The 20,421-nt window shown below is 43.3% G+C and overlaps 13 non-coding genes across 13 annotated transcripts; 9 read left to right on the forward strand and 4 right to left on the reverse strand.

The window, feature by feature from the left end:
- Positions 1-4,015: 4,015 nt before the first annotated feature.
- On the reverse strand, positions 4,016-4,130 carry trnal-caa (transfer RNA leucine (anticodon CAA)). The gene is made up of 2 exons: positions 4,093-4,130; positions 4,016-4,050 (listed from the first exon to the last, which is right to left on the reverse strand). It is a non-coding gene; the product is annotated as a tRNA-Leu (tRNA).
- Positions 4,131-4,690: 560 nt separating this feature from the next.
- Positions 4,691-4,763, reverse strand: trnak-uuu (transfer RNA lysine (anticodon UUU)). The gene has a single exon. It is a non-coding gene; the product is annotated as a tRNA-Lys (tRNA).
- A 3,440-nt stretch (positions 4,764-8,203) lies between these two features.
- On the forward strand, positions 8,204-8,275 carry trnaw-cca (transfer RNA tryptophan (anticodon CCA)). The gene has a single exon. It is a non-coding gene; the product is annotated as a tRNA-Trp (tRNA).
- Positions 8,276-8,416: 141 nt separating this feature from the next.
- trnae-uuc (transfer RNA glutamic acid (anticodon UUC)) lies at positions 8,417-8,488 on the forward strand. Its single transcript has one exon. It is a non-coding gene; the product is annotated as a tRNA-Glu (tRNA).
- A 1,296-nt stretch (positions 8,489-9,784) lies between these two features.
- On the forward strand, positions 9,785-9,856 carry trnaw-cca (transfer RNA tryptophan (anticodon CCA)). The gene has a single exon. It is a non-coding gene; the product is annotated as a tRNA-Trp (tRNA).
- A 1,292-nt stretch (positions 9,857-11,148) lies between these two features.
- On the forward strand, positions 11,149-11,220 carry trnaw-cca (transfer RNA tryptophan (anticodon CCA)). The gene has a single exon. It is a non-coding gene; the product is annotated as a tRNA-Trp (tRNA).
- A 552-nt stretch (positions 11,221-11,772) lies between these two features.
- trnae-uuc (transfer RNA glutamic acid (anticodon UUC)) lies at positions 11,773-11,844 on the forward strand. Its single transcript has one exon. It is a non-coding gene; the product is annotated as a tRNA-Glu (tRNA).
- Positions 11,845-15,036: 3,192 nt separating this feature from the next.
- trnaw-cca (transfer RNA tryptophan (anticodon CCA)) lies at positions 15,037-15,108 on the forward strand. The gene has a single exon. It is a non-coding gene; the product is annotated as a tRNA-Trp (tRNA).
- Positions 15,109-15,309: 201 nt separating this feature from the next.
- Positions 15,310-15,391, forward strand: trnas-uga (transfer RNA serine (anticodon UGA)). The gene has a single exon. It is a non-coding gene; the product is annotated as a tRNA-Ser (tRNA).
- Positions 15,392-16,591: 1,200 nt separating this feature from the next.
- trnak-cuu (transfer RNA lysine (anticodon CUU)) lies at positions 16,592-16,664 on the forward strand. The gene has a single exon. It is a non-coding gene; the product is annotated as a tRNA-Lys (tRNA).
- A 305-nt stretch (positions 16,665-16,969) lies between these two features.
- trnay-gua (transfer RNA tyrosine (anticodon GUA)) lies at positions 16,970-17,058 on the reverse strand. The gene is given in 2 exon segments: positions 16,970-17,005; positions 17,022-17,058. It is a non-coding gene; the product is annotated as a tRNA-Tyr (tRNA).
- A 968-nt stretch (positions 17,059-18,026) lies between these two features.
- Positions 18,027-18,115, reverse strand: trnay-gua (transfer RNA tyrosine (anticodon GUA)). The gene is given in 2 exon segments: positions 18,027-18,062; positions 18,079-18,115. It is a non-coding gene; the product is annotated as a tRNA-Tyr (tRNA).
- Positions 18,116-19,431: 1,316 nt separating this feature from the next.
- Positions 19,432-19,513, forward strand: trnas-uga (transfer RNA serine (anticodon UGA)). Its single transcript has one exon. It is a non-coding gene; the product is annotated as a tRNA-Ser (tRNA).
- Positions 19,514-20,421: the final 908 nt, after the last annotated feature.

Here is a 20,421-nt window from a genome sequence, read left to right on the forward strand (position 1 = left end):
GTCAATCTGATCAAACCGGATTCATCAACCCGCTTGCAGCACCTAGATAAGCCAGTCGCAACCGCCTTGTTAATGCCATGTGTACGGGGACATAGATATTACAGTCTGCGCATGCGGGGTGTCGTTTGACTGCTTCAGGGGTGTCGTCAAAATATTTCCTATTCTGACATTTCATATATAAATACTGTATTTTCGCGACCATACGGGCGCCGTGTGGAAAGGCATAGCCTCAGTCTTGTGTCATTTCTGTATTTAAAACACGGCGCACCGACCGAAAAGGCACACACACAAGAACACACACACACACACACACACACACACACACACACACACACACACACACACACACACACACACACACACACACACACACACACACACACACACACACACACACACACAAGCACAGGAGTGTGCGTATTTAAAAATACAGCGGGAGCAAAACTTTGTTTGATTGTAGGCTACTTTATTTCAGTTTTTACATTAATCAAACCCATTAAATCTCATCCTCTGTTTCTGCATTAAAGAGCTCCGCTAAATCAGCTGTGCCAGTCCGAATTCCTCGCTGTCAGAGTCACGTTCCGTGCCGTGCGGCGCCTCGGAAATGCCGGCTTTTGCAAAAGCTCGCAAAATAATCCCAGCAGACACGTTAGCCCACACATCAACAATACATCTGCAAACTGTGGCATAACTTGGCCGGCGCTGCTTCCACTCCTGGAGAAACTCTTCTCCCTCTCAGTCATCCATCGCTCACACGCCGCTGCAGCCTTAAGGCTGATTTATGGTTCCACGTTACACCAACGTAGAGATTACGCCGTAGGTTATGCGGCGACGCACACGTACGGTGCGCTTCGCCGCGTACGTTACGGCGTAGGCTCTGCGTCGATTTAACGCGGAACCATAAATCAGGCTTCACTTTGAACGGCCGGTTCACACCGCCCGTTCAAAGTGAAGCCGGCTGGAAAAGTCTCTTTAGGCAAAGTCTTTCTTTTACAGTAAAAGTCACCATAGTTTCTGTCCATCAGCGCGGCAACCAAGCACAACAGTGAACGATGACTTCTAAGGCTGTTTTAGACAGATTATTAATAGGAAAGCAGTTAGAATGCATGTTTTATTGCCCCAACCAATGTGCCTGACTGCCTGACTGTTCACGACCTTTCACCCAGACTGTGGACGAAAAGGGGGGTTACATGACTTCATACACTTTTGTATATACTTATACTTTTGTACTTCATGGAAACTTTTCTTTTGTGTGCTTTTGAATTGTGATATGTTCGGAGAAAATTAACTATATTACAGTTTTTCTCAGTCGCTTTGGTACATTTCTCAGATCATCCTGGACATTTGCAAAACAGTAAGTGCATTTCTCAAAACAGTTCGTACAAATAGCAAAACACCATGGATTACCTGTAAAAGCCAGTCTCTTGCTCAAAATCCTTAGTTCATCTCTCAAAATTAAATATCTGTGTCAATGAACGTGTCAGTGCATCAAAAGTGCTTGTGTCATTGTGTACGGATAAGACAGTCAAATTGCTTAGTCATGTGTGTATGTCAGTGTACTCTGGAGGGATGTGCTGATGTAAACTATGGCTAAAGTTTTGATGACAATTACTGTAAATTGTAAAGTTACACCTTAGTGTATGTGGGAGATTGATTGCAAGAGACTGGACAAGATTCACATTTACATTTTTATTGTTTGTACCACAATTTGTTGACAGATCATGTCATTGCGATACAGAAAAGAAAAAGACAGCACTGCAGAGCAAAAAGACAAAAAACAAAAAAACAAAAGTAGAAATGTAACATAGGACAATCTCCTTAGGGAAAACTGTACATGCAGTACTGTAGGAATTACAGTGCAGTCTTCTTACACCTCCTGACGTTCCTGTCTGTTGGGCCACAAACTCTCATCCACGTCACAACGAATATCTTCTCTTGCGATGCAGCGTGGAAAGAATCTTTTGGAGTGTCTTATCCAGCCTCTGCAGGCATCTGCTGTGATGTCATCACACGCTGCATCCATGGCAGCCAGAAGGGTCATTTGTGTATGTGGCTGGTGATCATACACTTTCCATCTCCATGCTGAGAAAAATTCCTCAATGGGGAATAGGGTGGGAGGAACTCCATCAGCATCCTGTTGTGGGTGGCAAACCATTGCCTGATGATGTTGGAGCGATGGAAACTGACATTGTCCCAAACTATCACATACTTTGGCAAGTTATCTCCAATCTGAGCCCTCTCTTGTTCAGGGATGAGATCCCTGTAGAGTGTGTCTAAAAAGGTGACAAGACGCTCTGTATTGTATGGGCCAATAATGTGAAAATGCGTTAGCACACCATTCTCAGAGATGGCAGCACCCATGGTTATGTTCCCGCCCCGTTGGCCTGGCGCATCAACTCTAGCTCTGTGGCCGATGATATTTCGACCACGCCTTCTGTGTCTGGTTAGGTTGAAGCCAGCCTCATCCATGTAGATTAAATTGTGCGGTGGTTCACTTGCTTCCAGTTCCATCATACGCTATATCCAGAAGACACAAAATGAGTTTTATGAATTACATGCATTTTAATTTTGGACAAGATACAGTTACATCAAATGTATAAAGCACATATTGCATCTTCTTTTCTACAGCCATAGCTGATGTGTAAAGGTCACATTTACTGCACTGTATATCACTATACGATGTTGTAGCCTACCGTTTACTGTGAGGTAAAGTTATTGCATGTTGTTCATACATGTTTTACCTGTACATACTGGTAGCGCAGCTCCTTCACTCTTTCACCATTTCTTTCAAAAGGAACAGTGTACAGCTGCTTCATATTCATTTGATGTCTTTTCAGCACCCTGTCAATAGTTGAGATGCTGACTGTTTGGATGTTTGCAAAGATGTTGTTGTCCTCTATAATGGCACTCTTTATATCCCTTAGTCTTATGGCATTGTTTTGTACAACCATGGTGCAAATAGCCTCCTCCTGTTCAGGTGTGAAAAGGGGCCCTCTTCCAAGTTGTCTTGCAGTCCTATGTGGAAAAAATATAGTAATGCAAAACACAAAATTGAGTAAGATAAAATGTCACTGTATATAGTATACTTACTGTATATTGTAAAATGAAAGTAGAATACTGTCATATTGTATGAAGCATTACAGAAAGTATACAGTATTACAGTACAGTGCCTACTGTTAGATTACATACCTGTTCTGGCCATTGTAAGCCCATGATTGAGAACATGGTCTACAAGTGTAGCTCTTATCTCATCAGGAACACGCATATGTCCTCGGCCTCTTCTGCCTCTTCCTCTGTTTTGCCTCCCAACTCCTCCGCCACGCAGCCTCACTCCTCCTCCTCTTCTTCTTCTCTCTGCCTGTTGACCCCGTCCAATTCCTTGTCCTTCCATTGTCAGACATTGTAACATTGTGTTGTGCTCCGGCTATATGAATACTTGCCAGCTGATAGTTCATGAGATGCACCTTTGAGCTATTTCAGAAAACTGGTTGATCATTGGTTGATCTAATGCTTGACATATTTCCCTTCATTACAGAAAGTCAAGATTCACCTGGGATCAATTTACCAATTCAGGCCAGATTTAGAAACAAAGTCTAATGGAAATGTATAGAAATATGCTGACATATTATGACAACTTGTTCAACCATTTTGCATGTAAAGACTTATGCGATGAACTAATGCCTAAATGTTGTGGGGGTGAGACTATTCAACAGAGACAGAGATAATACATTTTGATCAACATGACATAAACAACTGATAATGTAGGAAACAGCAGAAAATTGTACATTATCATTTGCATGGATGACAAATGCATTTGCAACTTGTTCAAAGAAATGAGAAACTGCTTTTTTGATGTGCACAAGTGACACAATGATGTGAAGATTGGAATTGAAGATGAGAATTTCAATTCTGATCTGAGAAATGTACCAAAGCGACTGAGAAAAACTGTAATTGATGCTCCCACATCCAGCAGGAAGAACTTTACACATCATTTGGCTGCATGTGTTAAAAATTTTGTCAGAAGTGGGATTTGAACCCACACCTCCACAGGTAGAGCAGAAACCTCAGTGAACATGAAGGAACCAGTCAATAATTGAGTCTGGAGCCTTAGACCACTCGGCCATCCTGACACTGCTGCTATCACTTCATAGAGTTACCTAGGACAAAAGATGACCATCTTGAGATGATAGATAGATAGATAGATAGATAGATAGATAGATAGATAGATAGATAGATAGATAGATAGATAGATAGATAGATAGATAGATTTGACCCGGACCCCTGAACATCTTTATGCTGAGCTGGCATCACATTATTTTATCTCCAGATAATTACATACTTTCTAACAGATGTTAATTACCCCGTTTTCTTATTTCATGTTCCTTTGGAGGATCAGGATCATTTCTGTACTTCTGGTGTGCTGTTAAACAGTTTATTGTTGTTAATAACAACAATAAAAATAGATCTTAACAAGTCCCACTTTGCTGCCATTAACATTGTTACATTATTGTTTGGAAACATGCAGGTCCCTCGGATTAAGAGTCTGATGCTCGACATCTGAGATACCGAGGTCTTGCATGAGAACTTTGTTTCTGTCTTTCCTCCATTTGTTTTTTTAATAGTTTAAGATGAATATTGTAAATGATGATGTCATTACTTAACAGTCAGAAACAGCTGTCAGCAGTTAATCCACCTGAACAGGGACTTGAACCCTGGACCCTCAGATTAAAAGTCTGATGCTCTTCCAGCTGAGCTACTCAGGTCATATTTGGAGCGTTTTGTTTCTTCTTTTTCTTCATGTTTTTTTCCAAATATAAGGCATTTCAGAAGTTTTGAAAAGTCCTGGAGGAACTTTCAGTGGTTTTTCCTCTTACAGTTTTTCACAATCGTTAATACCCATTTCTCAAAACAATAACAGCTTTTTTCAAACTGAACACACAGATCTGAAAACCTCACACACAAAATGCTAAACCTGACACTCCCTTTGCAAGATGACTCTTTGCCATCAAATCTCTTACCTGTTCACAAAATGGAACTCGTGTTTTCATTTGGTACACACAGCCATTTTTTTCAAATGACACACACATACCATTCATTGAGTACACACAACTAAGCATTTGTCTGCACACTACCAAGCATTTACAGCACCCTTAGGTGCAAAACTGAAAACACAATTATAGAAACAGAACACACCATATGAATGACAATGACTTTGGAAAATGTGCTTTTTCTCCTTTTGTAAAATGTCTGTAGGCCTACTTTTGTATAGTCAAACATAAAACAGCACACAAATATGCAACCAAAAAAAGTTTAATTTTAGAACACACATAACAGTACAGTACAGTAACCCCCCCTCACAAAAAAAAAGTAGACCTGCTTCATCCTAACATGATTCCTGCGGAGGATTCTATCTAATGTTGATAGGCTGACAGTGTGGATGTCCCTGAAAGTGCCATGGTCAGCCAGGATCCTAGACTGTAGTTGCCGGAGCGTGATTGTATTGTTCTCACGAACAATATTTACAACATCTGTCTCCTGCTCCTCTGTGAAAATCCGTGCTCTTCCTCCACGGTGTGGTTCTCTTTCAGTCCTGCAAAATGCAAATACTGTGAGCACACTGCATTCTATTGATATACAGTATTACAGTAAACAAGGCAAATAGATTTCGTACCTGTTCTCCACCCTGAAGGTTCTTATGATGGCAGCAACTGTGTAGCGGCTGAGGTTGGGTTGGACCCTCTGGCCAGCCTCCCTCATGCTCAAACCATGGTTGAGAACGTGGTCTACCACGGTTGCCCGTATCTCATTAGAGATGGTAACTCTCCTTCTTCTTTCTCCTCCTGCTCCATCTCCTTGTCCTCCTCCTCTTCTCCCTCTTTGTCCCCCTCCTGCTCCTCTACCTCCTACTCCTCCTCCCCTTTGACCCCCTCCTCGTCCTCCTCTTCCTCCTCCTCCTCTCACTCTTACCTCTCTCCTTCTCTGGTTCTCTCCAATGTTCTCCATTGTTCACCAAACAAAACAGAGGCTCAAGGCACTTTTATACTGCAGTACTGATTGCAAATTTCCCAACAGACCTCAAAGTTTAGAGATTTGAATATTTGTGTGTTGTAGTTTGATGCTTTGAGATTTTATTTGAGAAGTGTGTTCAACGACTGAACATTGTGTGTAGTGTTTTGAATATTTGTGTGTTATAGGTTGATGCTTTGAGATTTTACTTGAGAACTGTGTGCAACAACCGAAAATTGTGTGTAGTGTGTTGACAGCAAGGTGATTTGTAATTGACATCAGAGTGTAAAGAAGGAAAGTCAGACTCTAATGCAGATAAGGGAGTGTGATGTAGTGCCAACTTGGGTCGAGCAATTGGTACATGAAGTGAAGGTTGTGCAAATTGTGCCAAATTTTTGCTTTTTGGGCGTTAGCAACTGTGAAAAACTGTAATCTCAGGGTCGTAGGTTCGAGGCCCACGTTGGGTGCTGAAGTCACATTTATGAAGTTTGTTTGAAGTCTAGAGTCCAGGGCCCTCATTTATCAACAGTGCGTAGAAAACGTTCTAAATTCTGTCGTAGGAGTGAAATTTAGAATGTGTGTAAGTACAAAAAAATCCGGATTTATCAAATGTGCGGACGCTGGTCGTACGCACATCAGTGATGATAAATCCCACCTGTTCTAAACTGCCGTGCTCGTGCATGGTTACCGTCATTTGCATCAGAAACGCCTCCAATTGGCCATATATGGAGCAACAACAGCTCCCGCTTGGAGGTTTACAAACTTTATTGAACAAAATTCTGTAGAGTTTACAACAAAAGGCAAATGAAACAAAATAATCAATTATCTACAGACATTCAACATTTGGGGGGGTTGAGAGCAAAAAAAAAAAAAAGATACATTTACTGACAAGCTATGGGAAGTGTATTAATAAAAATTAAGAAACAAAGATATTGTTTCATATAAGCTTTTGGCAATATCGTTTTTTTCACGGATCAGTTTTAGAGACGCTTCTCAATCCTGGTCCTCGTGGGCCCCTGTCCACGTAACTGGATTCATTATGTGATGGTGATTTTATGGCGATGTGGGTGCAATCTAGCTCCAATTATGTTTGGGAATCCGGCGATGGCATGAAATCCTCGTTTAATTTCGACTTGGTGATGTGTGTATGGAAACTGGGTGTAAATTAGGGCCAGAGAAATTATTGCATGATTTTGCTTAGTGTCGGCTGTGAAATGCCGCATATGTCAAAATGTTCCGGTGGCAAAAAATCCCAGGGTGGACAGGAGCTGGATGTGACTGGGATGGCTTGCGTTTTGTCTCTCGCTCCATTATAGGTTGTAAATCACGGCATAAATCCATCAGAATGTTTTTGGGGAAGCGGTACCTGCCGAGCAGCCGCTCCGTGCTCTCACTGATCAACAGATCAGCGCGCTCTTTGAAAACGCGCTCCCATCGGAGCGCAAATCCTCCAACACTGCAAGATGAGCCATGGTACTTGTATTTTCTTTTCAGGTCGTCCTGCCAAAGCTGTCTTTTATAGCTTGTCACACCAATTATTCAAAATGTCTGAATTACTTATGGATAATTTTTATGAATTGGAGGAAACGGGGAACATGTGCACATGTTCCCCGTTCAGTCACAGTTCAGCGATCTCAAACTTCACGTGTAAAGTTTGAGACTCTTTTAATGGGTTCTATTTGTAGTTTCACTGTTCTACCACTAGGTTTTGTGTGTACGCATGGTCGGAGCTGTGCGTATATTTACACGTGTTTCTGCGCACAAATACATGTTGATAAATACCATACTTTGCGTGGGAATGCTCGTACGCACGCTTTACGCACAGATCTGTGCGTACGCACGGTTGATAAATGAGGGCCCAGGTTCAAGGCTAGCAGAAAGGAATCACCTCCACTGCTGTTCTGGTCACTGAGATGGATTTTATCTGCCAACAAAGTTTAATGGGGGAAAAAAAGGCTTGTTAAATCTACTATGTCTTAACCTCAGACAAGACTGTGATTTATAACTCATCCATCAGGGGCCTCATTTACAAAGAGTGCAATGCACAAAAAATGTCCGTACACCACTTTCTACGCTCACAGTCTGATGTTCAGAAATTGACTTGAATGTGAAAAGTTGTGGTGACGGAAGTTATTTGGGTTGGAAGGTGTGCCCGCTATGATCATATTGGTGTACAACCTCAGGAGATAACAGAAAAGGCTCTGTGGCGCAATGGTAGCGCGTCTGACTCCAGATCAGAAGGTTATGTGTTCAACTCACATCAGGGTCATAATGAACTTTCAAATTTGTTTTATCCATCCTCACGAGTTCACCAACCAGACAAACTTCAGCTGCAACAGAAAACTTTTATATGTACCCGGAATTATGCAAGTCAAGAAGTTGCAGTGAAGTTGTCATGATGTCACATGTGTCCCTGATGGTCTAATGGCTAGGATTTGGTGCTTTCACCACCACGGTCCGGGTTCAATTCCCGGTCAGGGAAGAAATGTCTGTTTCTCCCCCAGCCGGGGGGTGATCAATCCCCGGCTTGTGTCCAAGTAGCGCACCACAGATCCCCCCTACGGATCCACAGCACCGCAAGGCCTTTTCTGCGGCCTCGAGGATGTTCTTTGTGGCTCTCCTCAACTGCAGTCCTTTAACTCCAAGGAGTTTGAGCACTCTCTGGAGTGAATGTCCTGCGAAACCTCTGCACTCAATTTCAACTGGCTGGCAGCGGGCTCTCCAGCCATTGCTCCGGCACTCTGTGGTGAGCTCAGAGTATTTGGCCCTCTTGCGCTCATTGGCCTCACCAATCCGGCCCTCCAAGGGGACAGTCAGTTCCAGCAGGACCACTTACTTGGTGGACTCCAAAGTTAATACCATATCTGGGCGGAGTGAAGTGGCAGCTATCTTAGCTGGGAACTTGAGTTTCCTTCCCAGGTCAACTTGGAGCTGCCAGTCACGAGCGGTAGCGAGGAGTCCTCCTGCGGAGTTTGGCTGGTGTTTTGCATTCTGCCCAGCTCTAACAAACGTGATTGACTGCTTCGGGGTGACCTGGGTCTTGCTGTTCTGTATCGCTGGGCAGATGGAATCCGCCAAGGATTTTAGAACTTGGTCGGCTGCCAGCGATACCGCCCCTCTCCTAACGCCTTTGGGCAGCAGCTCAGAATGTGCTCCATGGTGACCCTCCTCTGGCACAACTTGTACTCAGGCGTATCTGCCAAGCCCCAGGTGTGCAGGTTGGCCGGGTTTGGGAGGACGTCGTACACTGATTGAATGAGGAACTTTGTGCGCAGAGGTTCAGCTCTCCAGAGTTCTTCCCAGGTGAGTTTGCGAGGTTCTGCATGCTCCCACCAACGCCCCTTGCTTGGACATGCCGGCCATCTTGCTGCAGCGTTCCTCCTCCATCTCAGCAGGTATCTCCTCTTGGACCAGTTGGCGCTTCTCCTTTCCACGAGCGTGGTTGTAGCGTGGCTTGGGAAAGCTGCCAAGGCCTGCCCTCCCAGCTGCCATGGTTCCAACCAAGGTTTTATATATTTAGATAAGTCAGTCACACCTTGTTCAAACACTGGATGTAATTACAAATAAATAAATGAACAAAGCTCCAAGTGTAGAACATCTCATATATTTTACATCTATTTTTCTCTGCATCATAGTAACCCACTGAACCCCTTGATGGACTGTCTCAGAACTTTAAAACAAGGATGAAGCTTCATGAAAACAAGACGGAAGTTATTTGGTTTGGAAGGTGTGTCCGCTATGATTAGATTGGTGTACAACCTCAGAAGATAACAGAAAAGGCTCTGTGGCGCAATGGTAGCGCATCTGACTCCAGATCAGAAGGTTATGTGTTCAACTCACATCAGGGTCATAATGAACTTTCGATTTTGTTTTATCCATCCTCACGAGTTCATTCCCCGCGCAGGTGGAAATCCTGCCAACAACGATTCATGTATGAATGTTAATCTTAATCCTAATCTCAGGGCTGTGGGTTCGAGCCCCACGTTGGGCGCTGAAGTCACATTTATGAAGTTTGTTTGAAGTGTAGAGTCCAGGTTGAAGGCTAGCAGAAAGGATTCACCTCCACTGCTGTTCTGGTCACTGAGATGGATTTCACTGGCTGAGAATGGTGACATCATCAATGACATCACATGTCTGATGACATTCCAGGGTTAGATGAAAGAATTCGTAATTATGACAATGTAATTGATTTGCCGATGACAATGATAACATGTAAGAATTTGTAATTATGACAATGTATCTGATGCATGTATTTGATTTGCCGATGACGATGATAACATGTGCACGTTACCAAATGTAGCAACACCGCCCTCTGCTGTTTATATTGAAACGTAAACATTTTGCTTAACATTCTGCAGTGTCCATGGAAACAATCCCAATCTCACACACAGTGCAGTAACATCAGAAATGTTTCACCTCTATACTCCAAGACTGACCTGCTGAGGTCATCATGTTTTCATGTTATTGTGGCAGAATTATTTCCCTATTTCTGTTAATAAAGTGAATTAAAAAAATACCAACTTTAAGGAGTGCTACGTATACACAGATTTTGACGTAGTCATGCTGAACTTCAGATGCGCTCCAGTTGTCAAATAATGCCAATTTGACGAGAGTAGGTGACATTGTCACCAGGTAGTTGGCTTCCGACTGTACCAACTCCTAGAAAATGGACACCTCCGAAATAGCCAATTTGTGAGCATCTACAATTACGAAAAACTAGAAAATCACAAATCACAAGTTTAGTCACATGTTGTCCTTCAACTGTCTGGGTGGTGTCCACAGGAGTCCAGACGGAAAACTGGTTTCTCTGAAACACTGATAAAACCTCACATTAGAGACATTCAGATTGGTGACTGCTGATAGAGACTCTGTTTTAATCCCTATACTGTCTTCATTGAACATCTTACTGGTGCTGTCATTTGTCACTGAGTAAAAAATGCCTTACCACTAAATTGCTGAAGTTGTCCACATGTATTTGTCCATTAAGGTGGATCATAGTAACCCACTGAATCCCTTGATGGACTGTCTCAGGGACTTTAAAACATGGATGAAGCTTCATGAAAACAAGACGGAAGTTATTTGGTTTGGAAGGTGTGCCCGCTATGATCACATTGGTGTACAACCTCAGAGAATATCAGAAAAGGCTCTGTGGCGCAATGGTAGCGCATCTGACTCCAGATCAGAAGGTTATGTGTTCACCTCACATCAGGGTCATAATGAACCTTCAGTTTTGTTTTATCCATCCTCAAGAGTTCACCAACCAGACAAACTTTAGCTGCAACAGAAAACTTTGATATGTACCTGGAATTATGCAAGTCTGCAGAACCACCTGCCTTGAAGAAAGGAGGAACAATCTTTAAATAAAAGGAATTGCATTTGTTTATCTGATTCTGCAGATTCACACATTTTAAAGTGGTTGTTGTGGCCGAGTGGTTAAGGCGATGGACTTGAAATCCATTGGGGATTCCTGCCAACAACGCTTAATTGGGAAAAAAAGGCTTGTTAAATCTACGATGTCTTAACCTCAGACAAGACTGTGATTTATAACTCATCCATCAGGGGCCTCATTTACAAAGAGTGCAGTGCACAAAAAATGTCCGTACACCACTTTCTACGCTCACGGTCTGATGTCCAGAAAGTGACTTGAATGTGAGAAGTTGTGGTGCTTCATGCACCGATCAATTCTGGCGTATGCACATTTGTAAAGTTTTTTCTGTTGGCGACACTCACTGGCGATGGAGTGAAGTTGTCATGATGTCACATGTGTCCCTGATGGTCTAATGGCTAGGATTTGGTGCTTTCACCACCACGGTCCGGGTTCAATTCCCGGTCAGGGAAGAAATGTCTATTTTTCTCCTTCAGTTGTGTTTATTTTTTGTGCATTTGTCAGATAGTGGCTGCCTCACCTCTTCTTGATTCTGACAATATATATATATATATATATACAGTTGTATGAAAAAGTTTGGGCACCCCTGATCATTTTCAAGATTTTCCTTTATAAATCATAGGTTGTTCGGATCAGCAATTTCAGTTAAATATATCATATGGCGGACAAACACAGTGCTATTTGAGAAGTGAAATGAAGTTTATAGGATTTACAGAAAGTGTGCAATAATTACTTAAACAAAAGTAGGCAGGTGCATAAATTTGGGCACCCCAACAGAAAAATTACATCAATATTTAGTAGATCCTCCTTTTGCAGAAATAATAGCCTCTTAACGCTTCCTATAGCTTCCAATGAGGGTCCGGATTCTGGTTGAAGGTATTTTTGACCATTCTTCTTTACAAAACATCTCAAGTTCAGTCAGGTTTGATGGTTTCCGAGCATGGACAGCCCGCTTTAAATCACACCACAGATTTTCAATAATATTCATGTCTGGGGACTAAGATGGCCATTCCAGAACGTTGTACCTGTTCCTCTGCATGAATGCCTTAGTAGACTTTGAGCAGTGTTTAGGGTCGTTGTCTTGTTGAAGTATCCAGCCCCGGCGCAACTTCAACCTTGTCACTGATTCTTGAACATTGTTGGCAAGAATCTGCTGATACTGACTGGAATCCATGCGACCTTCAACTTTAACAAGATTGCCAGTACCTGCACTGGCCACACAGCATGATGGAACCACCACCGAATTTGACTGTGGGTAGCAAGTGTTTGTCTTGGAATTCTGTGTTCTTCTTCCGCCATGCATACCGCCGCTTGTTATGTCCAAATAAATGAATTTTAGTTTCATCAGTCCACAGCACCTTATTCCAAAATTAAGCTGGCTTGTCAAAATGTGCTGTAGCATACCTCAAGCGACTCTGTTTGTGGCGTGTGCGCAGAAAAGGCTTCCGCCGCATTACTCTCCCATACAGCATCTCCTTGTGCAAAGTGCGCTGAATAGTTGAACGATGCACAGTGACACCATCTGCAGCAAGATCATGTTGTAGGTCTTTGGAGCTGGTCTGTGGGTCGACTTGGACTGTTCTCACCATCCTTCGCCTCTGCCTATCTGAGATTCTTCTTGGCCTGCCACTCCGGGCTTTAACTAGAACTGTGCCTGTGGTCTTCCATTTCCTCACTATGTTCCTTACAGTGGAAACTGACAGCTGAAATCTCTGAGCTAGCTTTTTGTATTCTTCCCCTAAACCATGATGTTGAACAATCTTTGTTTTCAGGTCATTTGACAGTTGTTTTGGGGCTCCCATGTTGCCACTCTTCAGAGAAGATGCAAAGAGGTGAACAACTTACAACAGGCCACCTTAAATACCCTTTGTCATGATTGGCTTCACCTGTTTATGTAGGTGAAGGGTCAATGAACTGAACAAACAACTGTTGTGTTCCAATAATTAATGCTAAATGTATTTAAATCAATAAAACAACAAGGGTGCCTAAATTTATGCACCTGCCTACTTTTGTTTAAGTAATTATTGCAGACTTTCTGTAAATCCTATAAACTTAATTTCACTTCTCAAATAGCACTGTGTTTGTCTGCCATATGATATATTTAACTGAAATTGCTGATCCGAACAACCTATGATTTATAAAGGAAAATCTTGAAAATGATCAGGGGTGCCCAAACTTTTTCATACAACTGTATATATATATATATATATATATATATATATATATATATATATATATATAAGCCATATGTATAGAACTTGAATACACCTTACGGTGATACTTGGACACGTCATCAGTGATTGACCCGGGGTCACAGGGTGTTTCTGGTCTTTAACAATCATACATCCTCACCCGGGCGACCCAGCCGGGGGTGATCAATCCCCGGCTTGTGTCCAAGTAGCGCACCACAGATCCCCCCTACGGATCCACAGCACCGCGGGGCCTTTTCTGCGGCCTCGAGGATGTTCTTGGTGGCTCTCCTCAACTGCAGTCCTGTAAATCCAAGGAGTTTGAGCACCCTCTGGAGTGAATGTCCTGCGAAACCTCTGCACTCAATTTCAACTGGCTCGCAGCGGGCTCTCCAGCCATTGCTCCGGCACTCTGTGGTGAGCTCAGAGTATTTGGCCCTCTTGCGCTCATTGGCCTCACCAATCCGGCCCTCCCAGGGGACAGTCAGTTCCAGCAGGACCACTTACTTGGTGGACTTCAAAGTTAATACTATATCTGGGTAGAGTGAAGTGGCAGCTATCTTAGCTGGGAACTTGAGTTTCCTTCCCAGGTCAACTTGGAGCTGCCAGTCACGAGCGGTAGCGAGGAGTCCTCCTGCGGAGTTTGGCTGGTGTTTTGCATTCTGCCCAGCTCTAACAAACGTGATTGACTGCTTCGGGGCGACCTGGGTCTTGCTGTTCTGTAGCGCTGGGCAGATGGAATCCACCAAGGATTTTAGAACTTGGTCGTGGTGCCAGTGATACCCCCCCTCTCCTAACACCTTTGGGCAGCAGCTCAGAATGTGTTCCATGGTGCCCCTCCTCTGGCACAACTTGCACTCAGGCGTATCTGCCAAGCCCCAGGTGTGCAGGTTGGCCAGGCTTGGGAGGACGTCGTACACTGATTGAATGAGGAACTTTGTGCGCAGAGGTTCAGCTCTCCAGAGTTCTTCCCAGGTGAGTTTGCGAGGTTCTGCATGCTCCCACCTTGTCCACGCCCCTTGCTTGGACATGCCGGCCATCTTGCTGCAGCGTTCCTCCTCCATCTCAGCAAGTATCTCCTCTTGGACCAGTTGGCGCTTCTCCTTTCCACGAGCGTGGTTGTAGCGTGGCTTGGGAAAGCTGCCAAGGCCTGCCCTCCCAGCTGCCATGGTTCCAACCAAGGTTTTATATATTTAGATAAGTCAGTCACACCTTGTTCAAACACTGGATGTAAACACAAATAAATAAATGAACAAAGCTCCAAGTGTAGAACATCTCATATATTTTACATCTATTTTTCTCTGCATCATAGTAACCCACTGAACCCCTTGATGGACTGTCTCAGAACTTTAAAACAAGGATGAAGCTTCATGAAAACAAGACGGAAGTTATTTGGTTTGGAAGGTGTGCCCGCTATGATCATATTGGTGTACAACCTCAGGAGATAACAGAAAAGGCTCTGTGGCGCAATGGTAGCGCGTCTGACTCCAGATCAGAAGGTTATGTGTTCAACTCACATCAGGGTCATAATGAACCTTCAGTTTTGTTTTATCCATCCTCAAGAGTTCACCAACCAGACAAACTTTAGCTGCAACAGAAAACTTTGATATGTACCTGGAATTATGAAAGTCTGCACAATCACCTGCCTTGAAGAAAGGAGGAACAATCTTTAAATAAAAGGAATTGCATTTGTTTATCTGATTCTGCAGATTCACACGTTTTAGAGTGGTTCTTGTGGCCGAGTGGTTAAGGCGATGGACTTGAAATCCATTGGGGATTCCCCGTGCAGGTTCAAAGCCTGTCAACAACGATTCATGTATGAATGTTAATCTTAATCCTAATCTCAGGGTCGTGGGTTCGAGCCCCACGTTGGGCTGAAGTCACATTTATGAAATTTGTTTGAAGTGTAGAGTCCAGGTTGAAGGCTAGCAGAAAGGAATCTGCCTCCACTGCTGTTGTGGTCACTGAGATGGATTTTACTGGCTGAGAATGGTGACATCATCAATGACATCACATGTCTGATGACATTCCAGGGTTAGATGAAAGAATTCGTAATTATGATAATGTATCTGATGCATGTAATTTATTTGCAGATGACGATGCTAACATGTGCACGTTACCAAATGTAGCAAAATCGGTCCTCTGCTGTTTATATTGAAATGCAAACATTTTGCTTAACATTCTGCAGTGTCCATCGAAACCATCCCAATCTCACACACAGTGCAGTAACATCAGAAATGTTTCACCTCTATACTCCAAGACTGACCTGCTGAGGTCATCATGTTTTCATGTTATTGTGGCAGAATTATTTCCCTATTTCTGTTAATAATGTGAATAAAAAAATCCTAACTTTAAGGAGTGCTATGTATACCCTCTATAAGTGTTTGTGACATCCTCAGTGACATCACATGTCTTTGATGACATTCCAAGGCTAAATGGCAGAGTTGCTATTCACAACTATGTATCTGATGCAACACTTACCACATCTACTGGCAGCTTCCTGTTTTTATCATCAAAATAAACAACAGAAACATCTTCATGTTGTCATTTTAGGACTAAATTATCATTTAGTTTCTATTCCCCCTTATTCTTATACAAAACCATCTAGACAGGTATGTAGAGACATAGATAGTGGGACATTTTTCACTAACTAGCTATAGGCTAGCTTGAGGAGCATAGTAATCTGATAACCGCCAGGTCTACAAAGATTTTGACGTAGTCAAGCTGAATTTGAGATGCGCTCCAATTGTCCCATAATACCAAGTGGACGAGAGTAGGTGACATCATCACCAGGTAGTTGGCTTCCAACTCCTAAAAAATGGACACCTCCGAAATAGCCAATTTGTGAGCATCTACAATTGCGAAAAACTAGAAAAAAAAAAAGTTTAGTCACATGTTGTCCTTCAACTGTCAGAGGAGTCCAGTCGGAAAACTGGTTTCTCTGAAACACTGATGAAACCTCACATTAAAGACACTTTTCGATTATTATTCTTATTTACTAGCATCTGAAGCCCGGCTAGCTCAGTCGGTAGAGCATGAGACTCTTAATCTCAGGGTCGTGGGTTCGAACCCCACGTTGGGTGCTGAAGTCACATTTATGAAGTTTGTTTGGAGTGTAGAGTCCAGGTTGAAGGTGAGCAGAAAGGAATCACCTCCACTGTTGTGATGGATTTTACTGGCTGAGTCTGGTGACATCATCAATGAAATTCCAGGGTGAGATGAAATAATTTCATTGATTTGCCGATGACGACGATAACATGTAAGTATGACTACGTATCTGATGCATGTAATTGATTTGCCGATGACGAGGATAACATGTGCACCTTGCCAAAGCCGAGTACAGTGATGAAATAGAGTCCCGCACTGGGCAGATGGAAACTAACAGCAGTCCTTCGAGCCGGAGTTGAACCAGCGACCTAAGGATACCTGTTTTGCTGGTTCTACAGTACTCCGCTCTACCAACTGAGCTATCGAAGGAGGATGCATGTTGACAGCTCCATGACTTGTGTATTCTTCTACCAAGGCCTGAAACTGGGAAAAGGAAACATTTTAAATGAATGTCTCCCTTATGCGCCCGTTGCCGGGTCCTTACCACTGGCAGAGTCCATTGTCCTTGGCTAAGTGTCCGGGCCGTAGCACCCCCCCTCTCCACCGCAATCAATTGAAGTGTGAATGGTGTGAAAATCTGATCCAAACACCCTAGTGGATTTTGTTGTGTCCGTGGCACCTTTTCTTTCTTTTTCCAAAAATTTGAGAAGCACTCTTGCTGCCACAGGGGTGCTGTGACCCGGATTCGAACCGGGGTTGCTGCGGCCACAACGCAGAGTACTCACCACTATATGATCACAGCTTGAAAGGGTGCGTGTACCCAGCTTTAGATATGTGCTCGGTTTCTGCAGTTATGTCAGTGAACACAGTGTGAGGTTGGAAGAAGAGTTTACGGAGGTGTGCCGCCCCTGTCGTCAGGTAAGGGCATTTGCTTCGAATGAGATATGAGGAAGGAAGAGAATGAATAAAAGAGGTCCCATGAAAGACAAACATAATGCATGAGCCGGGGCAGCTTTGGAAACATTATGGAAGACGGCCTATACTGCGGCACCTTTGAAGTGTACATTTCCTGGCATACACAGAGACAAATGAAAAAAGCAAGTAAATAAATAAATGACCGAGAAGAAGAAATGTGTACACTACCAAGGTTGTGACTGGGAGAGTATTAAAGATTAGGATTTTTTTTAGCTAGCCAGGAGTTGAACCTAGAATCTTCTGATGCGTACTCAGACGCGTTATCCATTGTGCCACTAGCCCTTCTTGATCGTAACATGTGGAAACACACGTGGTGTAACAACTCAGATGTCCCAACCAAAGTAGATGGCAGTGGCCAAAGCCATAGCCGAGTACAGTGATGACATAGAGTCCCGCTCTTGGAAGACGAAAAGTAATGGCAGTCCTTCGAGCCGGAGTTGAACCAGCGACCTAAGGATACCTGTTTTACTGGTTCTACAGTCCTCCGCTCTACCAACTGAGCTATCGAAGGAGGATGCATGTTGACAGCTCCATGACTTGTGTATTCTTCTACCAAGGCCTGAAACTGGGAAAAGGAAACATTTTAAGTGAATTATTGGCTGAATTCCAATCTCCACCCTAAACCCTCAAGCCCTGAACCCTCACAGACTTTAGTGACGTCCGCTGAAACGTGATCGCGTGTGAGAGAGTGTGAGGGTTTGAAATAGATGTGTGCATAACACCGAGTGGTTAAGGCGATGGATTGCTAATCCATTGTGCTCTGCACGCATGGGTTCAAATCCCATCCTTGTCGTGCTTGCTTCTCCTGTGCTTTGAGGTGTTCCTTAGAGTTACTATGAGGAGTTTTTATGCCAGCATGGCACCTAAGATGCTCAGCAGCATTACCTGGAAGCTACATTTTTTTATAGAGTCAATACAATACAAGCTAGGTGCTTTCCAGAGACCAATCACATGACCACCAAACAACTGTCAAATAAACACTGCCAAGGAACAAACCCCCCTTTCAGAGAGAAGACCTAGCTGCTGAAAACCAGGTGGCTTTGCCATAATACAAACAAACAATATTTTATTATTTAAAAAGGGCACATTGGTTGTACTACAGTCTTGAAACTTTGCTACTTGGAGGAGAAAAACCACGAATTGCATAAATCTCTGGGGCTCGTCCGGGAATTGAACGCGGGACCTCTCACACCCAAAGCAAGAATCATACAACTAGACCAAGGAGCCACAAAACACATATCCGGCAAACACAAAATCACGGTCACATCATACCTGTTTAGATGGTTTTTTATAACATTAAGGGGGAATAGAAATAGAAACTGAATGATGATGCATAACCTGTCTCACAGTTTCTGTAGTTTAGTGGCTATCGTGTTTGTCTCACATGAAAAACGGTCCCTTGTCTGGCTGAACTTCTGGATCAGGACCTATCAGTGAACAGAGCATATCATCCACTGGAAGATTTACAGCACTGTTTTGTATTAGAAGATATTCCTCAATGACAGCTTTTTTATCAGGAAAAGCACAACTGCTTATGGTGTGTGGAAGAGTCATTTTTATCTTATTGACTATTGTTCACATGTATCAGTCATGCATATCCAAAACAGCCTTTCTCCACGTCGGGGAATCGAACCCGGTCTTCTGCGTGACAGGCAGAGATACTGTCCACTATACTAACGAGGACATTTGATAATCTATGATCAGTAGTTCAGAATGAAATTGGTCCAGGCAGGTTAGCTGTGGGATAGGTACGAGAACAAACCTCAGACTGTTTCTGATTCAAACAAACACACATTTATTTCAGCCAAATGTTCAAGCATGTGACAAGTTGTTGTGGCCGAGTGGTTAAGGCGATGGACTTGAAATCCGTTGGGGATTCCCCGCGCAGGTTCAAATCCTGCCAACAACGGTTAATGTTTGAACATGCAAGAAGACTTGCCGTTGTTAACCATAGACTAAAATGTCTTTCAAAACTAATCAGTGGGATTTTTTTGTGTTATCCCCAGCATGCATTAATAGGTAACATCAGCCTACATTAAATTAGTGTGGTGGCAAAAATTGTTGTTCGTCCAATAAAGTGTTCAAAGAAGAATGTCTTGACACGTCAGCTGTCTTTCTCGAGTTTTAATAAAAGGCATTCATGAATGGAGATCACACAGTGCAACTGATCAGACGAGCAGTCAGTCCTGAGTGAGCTGAAGATGTTTAGAGACACGCTATCTTATAGTTCAGCCAGGCTGGGAACAAAAGACAAAATATATGTCACCCTGACAACCATGCCTGGCTCCACTCCCTGATAGTGAGAAATTCCACCGGCACTGTGTCAAAGGAGCTTGACCTCGGCAGCATAGGAATGTTCACTTGAAAACAGGATTTGTGCATTAGTCAGTCTTAAAGCATACTGTGTTATACCAAAATGTCCCATTACATTCCACCCTTTTTAGCATTTTTATGCTAAATCATAATAAAATAGGAAATTTTGTACTGATCTAAACCATGATCCCCGGTGCCCTCCCCCGCACCAGCCAAACGCTAGCACACCCAGTCTCCAACTTGGGAGTTACAGACCCCAGGCAGAGAATCACAGGCCACAGGTACAGAAGAGCCAAAACCCCTCCCCTCAGTTGACAAGAGGAGGGTAAAAGACTCATCCGTCTCTCAGGCCATTTCTGCTTCTCTGGCGCGCCCTCATGTACATCAGCACAATGGGGAGGGCCTTGGTCCAGGACAGTTTTGTAGTCTCACACACTTTAGCAAGTTTGTTTTTCAAAGTGCCATTTTCCCTTTCACATGCACCACATGAGGCTGGGTGGTAGG

This window comes from Cololabis saira, chromosome 10 (assembly GCF_033807715.1).
Source record: "Cololabis saira isolate AMF1-May2022 chromosome 10, fColSai1.1, whole genome shotgun sequence".
NCBI lineage: Eukaryota > Metazoa > Chordata > Actinopteri > Beloniformes > Belonidae > Cololabis > Cololabis saira.